At 44.1% G+C, this 10,861-nt stretch overlaps 1 non-coding gene across 1 annotated transcript; it reads left to right on the top strand.

The window, feature by feature from the left end:
- The first annotated feature begins 848 nt into the window (after positions 1–848).
- On the top strand, positions 849–921 carry TRNAR-CCG (transfer RNA arginine (anticodon CCG)). Its single transcript has one exon. It is a non-coding gene; the product is annotated as a tRNA-Arg (tRNA).
- Positions 922–10,861: the final 9,940 nt, after the last annotated feature.

Here is a 10,861-nt window from a genome sequence, read left to right as displayed (position 1 = left end):
TTTGGGTATAATTAAGTCTCATCCAACATTTCTTAAATAATGGCTGAATGAAGGAACTTAGTTACTCAATAACTGATTAAATTGTGGAACTCAATGCATAAAGGAAATCTCCATATACAAAGGCTCTTCTTGTGGTACACTGATGATGGAGTCAGTTAGAAGTCAGCCCTCTGCAATTCTATGCATACTTACTTGGAATAAGCTCCCTTACACTTTATGGGATTTATTTACCGCTACACGACTCTTTGAAGGAAGAATGCCAAGTTGTCAAGCGCAATAGAAAAACCGTGGTTAGGTTGGGTCGTGCAAAATGCGCTTGCGAACCATCCTCACGTCAAAATTACAGCAGCTGAAATGCTAAATACAATTTTAACGTCACTTCTGAAAAACAGCTTCTAGACCAAAAATAAAACAGCCAGGCCGGGGGGGGGGAAACCGGAACCGGGTCCCCGCCCAGGTTTTTAAAGAGTAAATAGGGGGGGCCTGACCACGCCAGCCGACAGGGGCCCGGCAACGTTGAGGCAACGGATTTCACGCCAAGCGTCGCCCCGCCCCGACAAGCGACCAACCGCCGCTCAACAAAGCTCAAGGTTAGCCTGACCTGCGCAGTAATGCCTGTCTTTTTAGGGGCGGAGTTAGCAATCTGTTTAAGACGAAGCTTAGTGGCTTGGCGAGCATAGGGGGCGGGGGCTGTTAGAGCGTCTGGCGAACAGCAGGCAGGGGGTGGAGTTTATTTCGACAGCGTCTGAAGAAGGATTTGGGAGAAAAGAAAGTAACGCAAAATAGGCGGGGCCACGTATTGTCGGGCGGGGCCCTTAGAGTGCGGCGCTCAGCGTATTTTGTTGGGTGACCCAGTGGCCTAATGGATAAGGCATCAGCCTCCGGAGCTGGGGATTGTGGGTTCGAGTCCCATCTGGGTCGTTACTTCTTATTTTGCAGCGAGGCTAAAATTCGCAGAGCGTTTGGGCTGTGTAGAAGATTTCTGAGCTCGGCTTTCTGTCGCAGTTTTATATTAATTATGCAAATCTTGGCTTCATATGTAGCAAGATATAGACTGTAGTGAGGACTTGCATATGTACGAAAACGCTGCATGAGCCCGATTCAAGGCAGTTGTTTTAGCGAGGGACGATTAAGAGCCGGGAACTCTACGCGTTCAAGAGATGGGCTGTAGCTCAAGCACGATCTTGCACCCGGGAGAATGTTGGGTAACTATGATGCAGCTGCTGAGGCCTTACTAAATAACATTAGTACGCGAATTTAAAAATCTCACGAGTAAAATCACAAAGCATTTCTTTTTGCATAATTATCCCCTTGCAGAAGATACTCGGGGCAACATTATCAGAAGGGATCTTGCAATGATGCCTCCCCATACAGCCCACCTTTCTTTCGTACTTGCTTCTCCTACCCATTGCAATCCAAGCGGAGCTGACGTCCCATAAAAATGAATGTATGAGAAGTTGATATACTACCATATACTAACACTAGCCTAGCTGAAAAGGAGAGCTTTGTATCCACGTTACCGGATCTTACAAAAATATGTGCAGGTCAGAGTACAAGAAATGTACATCTCCTTTTGAGATGCCTGTACCACGCCCAACACATCCGAGCATGTAATGTGAACAATGAAAAAAAAAATCACCAACAGATACCTAATCGTTTTATTGAACCATCTACATATTTATTTTTATAATTCAACGTACATTTTCTTATTTTCCTAGGTGCTGGCAGTCTATTCTTAAATTTAATTATAAATGGACTTTTCTTTACTTAAAAATAAGCTGTTTTCACCTGTACTAGAGTGCTAATAGGTAAGGTTGTCAACTGGTGGCAGAGAGAGAGGAAAAAAAACGCTTTCCTGGCTGGCTCTTATGCCCTTAAAAACAGCTTGAAGTGCAGAAATCATCAAGTATTTTTTTTTCACAGCAGGGAGATCGACCTGGAGCTGCAAGGGGAGATGCAAGTTCTGCTGTTGCTTCACTCTAAATCCACATTGGAGATGCACCTTCTGCCCTGGGCTGAGTGTATCCTGCCTGCTTAACTTGATCCTCTTTCCCTGAGCTTATATCATTGTCCTACAGTAGTGATTCTATGATCTTTTATGCATGGGAGGTTTACCTTGGGTTCATCGCTCTCTTGACCCACGCTTTTCTGGTCAGAATTCAAAAAATGCTATGCATGATGCTGTTTGTCCTGAAGAAAGCCCTGGAGTCTCATCAACAGTGCAGAATCACCAGCAAAAATCCGGAACTATGTGAATCCCCGCCTCTTGAAAACACGGCCTTGTAATTGGCGGTAGTGTTTGCTGTGAAAAACGTCACCACCGCCCCCTGGTCCCCTCTCTCCCCCCCACCCCCGCCAATGGCCATTTTACAACCCAACTTCTCTTCCAGCCAGCCTTTCAGCCAACTGGGTGACCTTGGGCAAGTCACTCTCTCTCAGCCCCACCTACCTCACAGGGTGTCTGTTGTAGGGAGGAGAAGGGAAGGTCATTGTAAGCCGGTTTGAGTCTCCCTTAAGTAGTAGAGAAAGTTGGCATATAAAAACCAACTCCTCCTCCTTCTTACTAATTTTCTCCTTTTATTAGACCTTATAATGACTTTGTAATCTTGACTCATTTTTTCTTTATTTCTGGCTTTTTTCTTTCCTCTGTTTGGTCATGTTCAACTGTTGCTCAACAGTGCAATCCAATGCAGAGTTACTCCAGTCTAAGCCCATTGAAATGAATGGGCTTAGACTGGAGTAACTCTCCTTAGGATTGTTCTGCTCTGCTCTGCTCTGCTCTTTTTTCTCTCGTCCTTTTGACCATATTATTCCTCTTATTTCCCAATCCTCCCATCATACAACCTTGGCTAGCTCCATTATTTCTGTTGCTTCTGAGCCCCCGTGGCTTGCCTCATGAGCCCGCTGACTACGCTTACTTGAAGGAGTAGTCCTAAGCTTGGTCATTACTGCCCATGTGCCTTTGTTGACTCTTTGCAGGCAGACCAGCATGGACCCCATTCACAATGCGATGCCAACCACCTGCTGAGCCTACAACTCAACCAACAGCTGCAGTGACCAGTGCGCACCTGGCTGTTGTGGGTTTGTCAGCTCTCTTGCTCTCTTATTCAAGCTTGACTCCTGTACCATTTCAAGCTGCCTTACAGACAGTTGTTTCACCAGCCCAGTTGTTCCTCTCATGGACATACAGTACTAGGGATAGCTACAGTTGTGTTCCTCATCTCTGTATCACCCAGGCCTGTAGCCAGAAAATTTTATTGAGGGGCAAATCAGTACAGTGGTGGTGAGCCCATCATCATTTATTTATTTATTTAGCTGTTTATTCATATTTTATTATTCATTTACTAATTTTGTATTTGAGACTCTAGGTGGATTACATGGTATAAAACAGCGTACCCAAATAGCACTAGAGGTCTAATAAGCAATGCAATAGGACTAGGATTACAAAAGTTATAAAAGTGCAAAAAAATCAGTCATGCTGTGTCAAGCAATGCAGAAAATGGGATTACAAGAAGTAAAAACAATGCTGTAAGGGCAAGACAGGACATACAACAAATAGATAATATATAGCATACACTGTGGCATAGACTACAGTCCTATTCCGTATTGTGTTGTGTGTTAAGTGCCGTCAAGTCACTTCCGACTCATGGCAACCCTATGAATGAAAGTCCTCCAAAATGTCCTACCTTTGACAGCCTTGCTCAGATCTTGCAAATTGAAGGCTGTGGCTTCCTTTATTGAGTCAATCCATCTCTTGTTGGGTCTTCCTCTTTTCCTGCTGCCCTCAACATTTCCTAGCATGACTGTCTTTTCCAGTGACTCTTGTCGGCTCATGATGTGATCAAAATACGACAGCCTCCGTTTAGTCATTTTAGCTTCTAGGGTCAGTTCAGGCTTGATTTGATCTATAACCCACTGATTTGTTTTTTGGGCAGTCCACGGAATCCGTAACACTCTCCTCCAACACCACATTTCAGCTTTCTTCACTGTCCAGGTTTCTCACCCATACATAGTAATAGGGAATATGATGGCATGAATTAATCTAGTCTTGGTGGCCAGTGACACATCCTTACACTTCAAAATATTTTCTAGTTCCTTCATGGCTGCCCTTCCCAGTCTCAATCTCCTTCTGATTTCTTGGTCGCAGTCTCCCTTTTGGTTGATGGTGGAGCCAAGGAATAGAAAGTCTTGAACAATTTCAATTTCCTCATTGTCACCCTTAAAGTTGTGTAATTCTCCTGTAGTCATTACTTTTGTTTTCTTCAGCTGTAGTCCTGCTTTGGCATTCTCTTTTAACTTTTAGCAGTAGTCGTTTCAAATCTTCACTAATTTCTGCCAATAATGTAGTGTTATCAGCATATCTCAGATTATTAATGTTCCTCCCTCCAATTTTCACTCCACCTTCATCTAAATCTAATCCAGCTTTCCTAATTATATGTTCTGCATATAGATTGAAGAGATGGGGAGATAAAATACATCCTTGTCTGACACCTTTGCCAACTGGAAACCATTCCGTTTCTCCATATTCTGTTCTAACTGTGGCCTCTTGTCCAGAGTACAGGTTGCGCATTAAAACATTCAGATGTAGTGGCACACCCATTTCCTTTAAAACCAGCCATAGCTTTTCATGATCCACACAGTCAAAAGCTTTGCTGTAATCTATGAAACACAAGCTGATTTTCTTCTGAAATTCTCTTGTATGCTCCAGTAACCAGCATATATTTGCAATATGATCTCTAGTGCCTCTTCCTTTTCTGAAACCAGCTTGAACATCAGGCATTTCTCGTTCCATATATGGTAACAGCCTTTGCTGTAAGATTTTGAGCATCACTTTACTTGCATGAGAAATTAATGCGATGGTCTGATAGTTGCTGCAATCTTTGATGTCTCCTTTCTTGGGAATTGGGATGTAAATGGATCGTTTCCAGTCTGTGGGCCATTGTTTTGTTTTCCATATCTGTTGGCATACTCTTGTCAAGATTTTGATGGACTCCGATTCTGTGGCTTGGAATAGCTCTATTGATATCCCATCTGCTCCTGGTGATTTGTTTCTCCCGACGCTCTCAATGCAGCTTTCACTTCACTTTCTAAAACTGTAGGTTCTTCTTCAAAAGATTCTTCTTGGAAATAATCTTTTATCCTTTCATCTCTTCTGTATAGTTCTTCAGTGTATTGTTCCCACCTTTTCTTTATTTTGTCCTGTTCAGTTAATGTATTTCCATGCTGATCTTTCAGCCTGTCTAACCGTGCTTTAAATTTCCCTTTGATTTCTTGGATCTTGTGGAACAGATCTCTTGTTCTTCCTTTTTTGTTGTTCTCTTCTATATTAGCTGTATTAGCTGTATAAAAATGCCATCCCAAACAACTGTTTTACATAGCTTGCAGAATTAAAAAAACCCAAAAAAACGGGAGTCTTTCTGCCAGTTACTGAAACCTGAAACTGTAAATACAACCTTCTTTCCTCTGTGAATTTTCTGCAAAGAAAACAGAAAGCTCTGTCACTCAAAACAAAGCTTTCAAACTGTCATACCATTTGTAGCTAAAACTCTGCTGGGCATTCTTATTTTGTTTTTGTGTAAATAAGATGAGGTTGTGTCTGCTGGGGGAAGAGGAAGAGAAGGTGATTCTAAGCCGGTTTGATTCTTCCTTAAGTGGTATAGAAAGTTGGTATATAAAAACCAACTCTTCTTCTTCTTCTTCTTCTTCTTCTTCTTCTTCTTCTCCCCCTTCTTCTCCTTCTTCCCCCTCCTCCTCCTCCTCCCCAGGCTTTTAATGGCGCCACCCAACGAGTGGGTAAGATCAACAACTGCCAATACATATGCATTTTCTTTTGTCGCTCCCATCTTTTGCAATGGCCTTTCTTAGGAAGTCAGGAAAGCTCCCACACTACTGACATTCTTTAAACTATGTTAAACAAAATGGTTTAAGAGGGTATTTTTATAAAGGTAACAGGGCTATATGATAATACAATGGTTCAAGAATAAGCTTTTATAAAAGAAACAGAACTGTGGACTAGATCACTGTAATTATGTATTATCTGTTTGCTGTATATATTATCCTGATTTTACTGCATTTTAATACCATTTGCTACATTGACATACAATGTGTAATGACTTTTGCTGTTTCAAATTGCTGTAATCCTAGTCTTATTATATTGTTTATTAGATGAGTCATCTGATTGCATTAACTTACACTGTGTTCTGAGTCATTGTGAGAAAGGTGGACTATAAATTAACTAAATAAATAAATAAAATGTATAGGATCAGGCTGTAAGTAGGGTTATTTTCTAAGTGAGCATACATAGGGTCAAGCAACAGTGAGCTGCCCACAGGTAAGGGATCCTTTCCCAGCAACTTTCCATCTTCAGAGCAAACACCACAACCTTCCCCTATGAATAAGATTCCTGCAGGGAAGCATATATTAGCAAAAGAAGACTTGTATGCCCACTTATCTTTGGGCCTAAATCCCTTCTTATTTGTCTCCTGTTGTGTCAAAAATAATTTCCCCAGCAGTAAGAGTTCTGCAGGACTATTGTTGAACACTGTCCTGTTCTCTCGTCTTTTTCCTTCTTTTGTTCTGAGTCTGCCACAACACCATTTTTATTCATTCATTCCTTCATTTCTCTCTCTCTGGCCATTTATGCATGGGTAGTTGTTGCGGTCACTGCTGGGGCTTCGTTGGAGTTATGCATGATTTTTCCGACCTTCAGAAGTCACTTCACTCCCACCTTGCGCTTTCCCTGCGGTTTCAGGATGCTGTTTTTGACACAAATTTAAATTCTGCATCAAGCCCAAATTGATGCAAATCACTGCCATTTCTGTGCATAGGTTTAACTAGGGGTTTGTCTCCCCATACCCCACCACTCTTGCTCCTCCTTCCCACTGGTCCTTCCCAGCCCTCATCCAACCCCTCTCATAGCTGGAATACTAGAGGCTGCTTATTTGAGCACTTTCACAGTGAGTGTCCTTTTCCTGTTCAGCTGCCCCACCTGTTTTTTTAACCACCTAGTTACCCGAGTGCAAAGGGGGGGGGGGCAAGGGAGCACCGGATCTTTCCCTCAACTGCTCTTCTCTTCATTTATATTCATATATTTAGTGTTCTTTTCCCGCTAAATTTGCACTCCCTAAGAAAAAAAATGGGGGGGGGGGGACTCATGCTTGTGTCCTGAGAGTTTGGGTGTGATTCTCTGCTTTGGTTGTAAAATGACTGCTCGACTCAGTTAAAATGAAAGAATCCCCCCAGCCAGTTTCACAGTGAGGGTTTTCAGACCTTGGGGATTGAGCAGAGCTGGGCTGATTTCCCCCCCCCCCCTGTTTTCAGACCTCTGGGAATACAACAGAGCTGTGTTGATTACCCCTCCCCTGGTAAGTTTTACAACCAGTGCTTCCATCGGGGATGCACCAGAGCTGCGCTGGTTCCCCTACCCCTTGGTCAGTTTTACAACCAGTGCTTCCATCAGGGATCCAACAGATCCACATTGATTTTCCGCCCTCCCTGTTCTTATGATCCCTGCAGTGAGATAGCCAGAAACAAATTGGTTGGGGGAGTGTTTCTCTGGGCCCTTCTCTGCTTTGGCTGTAAAATGGCTACTCGGTTCTATGCTGGCCATTGGCTGTAACAACAATAAATAAAAAAACCTGGCTACTCGGTTCAGTTAAAGTGAAAGAATCCTGCTGCGGGGCTGGCAGGAACTGGTAACGTATTTTTAAAAAAATACATTACAGTCAATTATAAAGCAGTGTTGTCAGGGGAGGGACTCAGAAGCTCCACATTTCACTGGGGATGCATAATTGATCATAAGGTACTCCTGGAATTTCTTCGGGGCAAAACACCCCCATGCATAGAGTTTTGAGAATTCACATCAGTAAACTGCATCTGCAGACCAGCAAACTTCCCATGCATAAACGGTCTCTCTCTCTCTCTCTCTCGTTGGTTTACTCCAACATGATTTTACTCCCCCTCCCTTTGCAGATATTTAAAATCAGAACTCTTCAGCCCTGCTAACTGCTAATTCTGTTCTAACCTGTCGCATAGAGAGAGAATTCACCTTTGGAAGATTTATGACAGGCTTCACACCTTTTTACCTCAACTCCTTCCTTTTCCCTTTACATAGGCCATTTATGCTGAGGAAATTTGCGCTGGGTTTGCCGCTCAGCAGGTGCACTTCTTTCTGATCAGAATTCTCAAAACTGTATGCATGGGGGCTTTTTGCCCTGAAGATATTCCAGGTGTTACTCGCACTCAATTAGTCATCCCCAGCAAAATATGGAGCGTCTGAGTCCCTCCCCCATGACAACACTGCTCTAGCCCTGTCAGCCCTGCAGTGGGATTCTTGCATTTGTAATTAACCGCATGGCCATTTTACAGCCAAAGCAGAGATGGGTCTGGAAAAAACATCCCCCAACCAAATTGTTTCAGGCTAGCTCAATGCAGGCATTATAAGAACACAGGCAGGTTCATTTCCATTGCATCTTTCCATTGGTAATCACTCACAAATGGAAAAAAAAGGTTTCATACGTTTAAGGGGACCCGTGGGTGTGGGGTAGAATCTGCCCAACTGTGTTCACTCCCCATTTCAGGGATGCTTTTTTAAATGAGCCCAGTAGCATTTTAACAAAGCAGAGAACCACACCCAGGCCACAAGCCTGTTAATTTTTTTGTCTGCCATGTTTATTTTAGCAATAAAATGATAAATCTATAAATTGAAATGAGGGCAAGAGCAGCCGAGGAAAAAGCCCAGTGTTCCCTCCTCCCCATTTGGGTATCTCAGTGGTTAATTGCCTGAAGGGGGGGGGGAGGAACGCTGTGTCTTTCCCTCAGCTGCTCTTGTCTTCATTTTTATTTATAGATTTATCATTTTATCGTTAAAATGTTCCTTGCTAACAAAACAAAAAAAAGGTGAGGGTGGGCAGATGGTGAATGGGGGAGCATGGAGTGCCATTTTACAGCCAAAGCAGAGAAGGAACCCCCCTCCCAACACCACCAATTTGTTTCTGGCAATCTCAAAGTAGGGGTCTTGCGCTGGCAAACTAAAAGGAATTCCAGCTGCTGAAACAGACCAGAGAGGATGCCTATGAGGTGGGAGGGAAACAGCCAGCAAAACTTTAAAGAACTCTATCTTATTCAGTCTTCCCTTTCTTTTCTCTGCCTTTCCACCACTTACTTCCTTGTTCAGTTGGTTTGCTCATGTTTTATCTTTCCTTCTAATGCTACAACATTTTATTTGTAGGGATATCATGAATTTCATGGCAAACATGTTTGACCATCAATCTTACTGTGTTTGACTGTGATGATCTGATGTGAACTAATCGGGAAGATATCTCCAGTTCTTATAAAATGATATTAGCTACCTATTTGCTACTGGGCATAATTTAAAATGCCATATCACCTATATGTGGACAGGGAGCAAGGTTGTTAAAAGACTTCTTGGTCCCATATGAACCTGCCTATTGGGAGGATTTTCTTTGGCAGGAACATCAAGTCTGATTAGACCAGGGGTCACCAACGTGGTGCCCATGGGCGCCATGGTACACGCCGACAACCTTTCTGGCACCCACCAAGTATTTTTAGAAAGTGGGCGGGACCAGGGAGGGCTTTTGCCCAGCAAGGCTTCTGATTGACTATTAGAGATTTGATTGGCTGCGCAGATTTTTAAAAAGTTGCTTTGGTAGGAACAGCCAACACAGCACATGGATCTGCACTGTGTTATTGAAGTGAAGCTGTGGCAATCCTTTTGTGGCTGGCTCTGCCTTCTGCAGCAGCCATTGTGTTGTTGCGACCACCATGCTGTGTCAGAATTCCAAATGTGCCAAATGGTTGGGGACTCCTGGACTCGAAAATACATTAAAACCCAACTTGTTTAACATGTGACCCAACACTCACTTTAAAAACAGCGTGTGTGGGGAGGGAGGGCAAACCAGCACACATGCTTGGGAGCCAGTTCCTCCTCCACACACTTTTAAGATGAGTGCTGAGTCACACATCGAACACAAGTTGGGTTGGGGTTTCTCACAGCTACTATGGAAGTACTCTGAAAATGTTCATAGTCTATTTCAACAGTCATTACACACACACACCTTCTACACCTTATCAATGCCTACTAAATTGTTGTTTTCTGCAGGATTTTCAGTATTTGACCTCCACTTTGTTTCATACCGTATATACTCGCGTATAAGCCGAGTTTTTCAGCCCTAAAAAAGGGCTGAAAAAGCTGGACTCGGCTTATACGCGGGTCAATACAGTAGGCGAGGGGAGGGGGGAGGAGGGAACTTACTGTCGCCGCCGCTGCTGGGCCCACGCCGCTTCCTGTTGCCGAGAGCGGCCTGGGGCGGCCTTCTGTGGCTGCAGGGAGGCTGCCCCGGGCCGCGCCGGGCCGCTGCTTCTCGCCGGCCGGGGAGGCCTGGGGTGGCCCCCTGCGGCTGCAGGGAGGCTGCCCCCGCCGGGCCGCGCCGCCGCCGCCGCCAGACCCGCGCCGCTTGCTGCCGGGAGCCCAGGTAAGCCTGCGGGTGGGAAGGGGGAGGGGTTATAAGCCGACCCTCGGCTTATACGCGGGTGCCTAATTTTTCCCCATTTTTGGGGAGAAATTAGGCACCTCGGCTTATACGCGGGTCGGCTTATACACGGGTATATATGGTAGTAGGGCATAATCTTCCCAGTCGTCCCGCCCAACAGGAAAGGAATGTTTTATCCAAACCAGGTCATAATTTGCCTGATTAGGGAGGTTCATCCTATATTGATGGAGTTGCACTCCCTTTTGGAAGTAGGTCACAACTAGCAGTGCTTTCAGATTTGCCCTTGTTAATGGATGCCTCGATAATGTTTCTGCTTCCAAGTGCCCTTTAAGCACTCTTTGAAAAGTGAG

Source organism: Euleptes europaea, chromosome 1, assembly GCF_029931775.1.
Source record: "Euleptes europaea isolate rEulEur1 chromosome 1, rEulEur1.hap1, whole genome shotgun sequence".
In the NCBI taxonomy this organism is placed as follows: domain Eukaryota; kingdom Metazoa; phylum Chordata; class Lepidosauria; order Squamata; family Sphaerodactylidae; genus Euleptes; species Euleptes europaea.
This window is presented reverse-complemented; position numbering and strand designations above follow the sequence as displayed.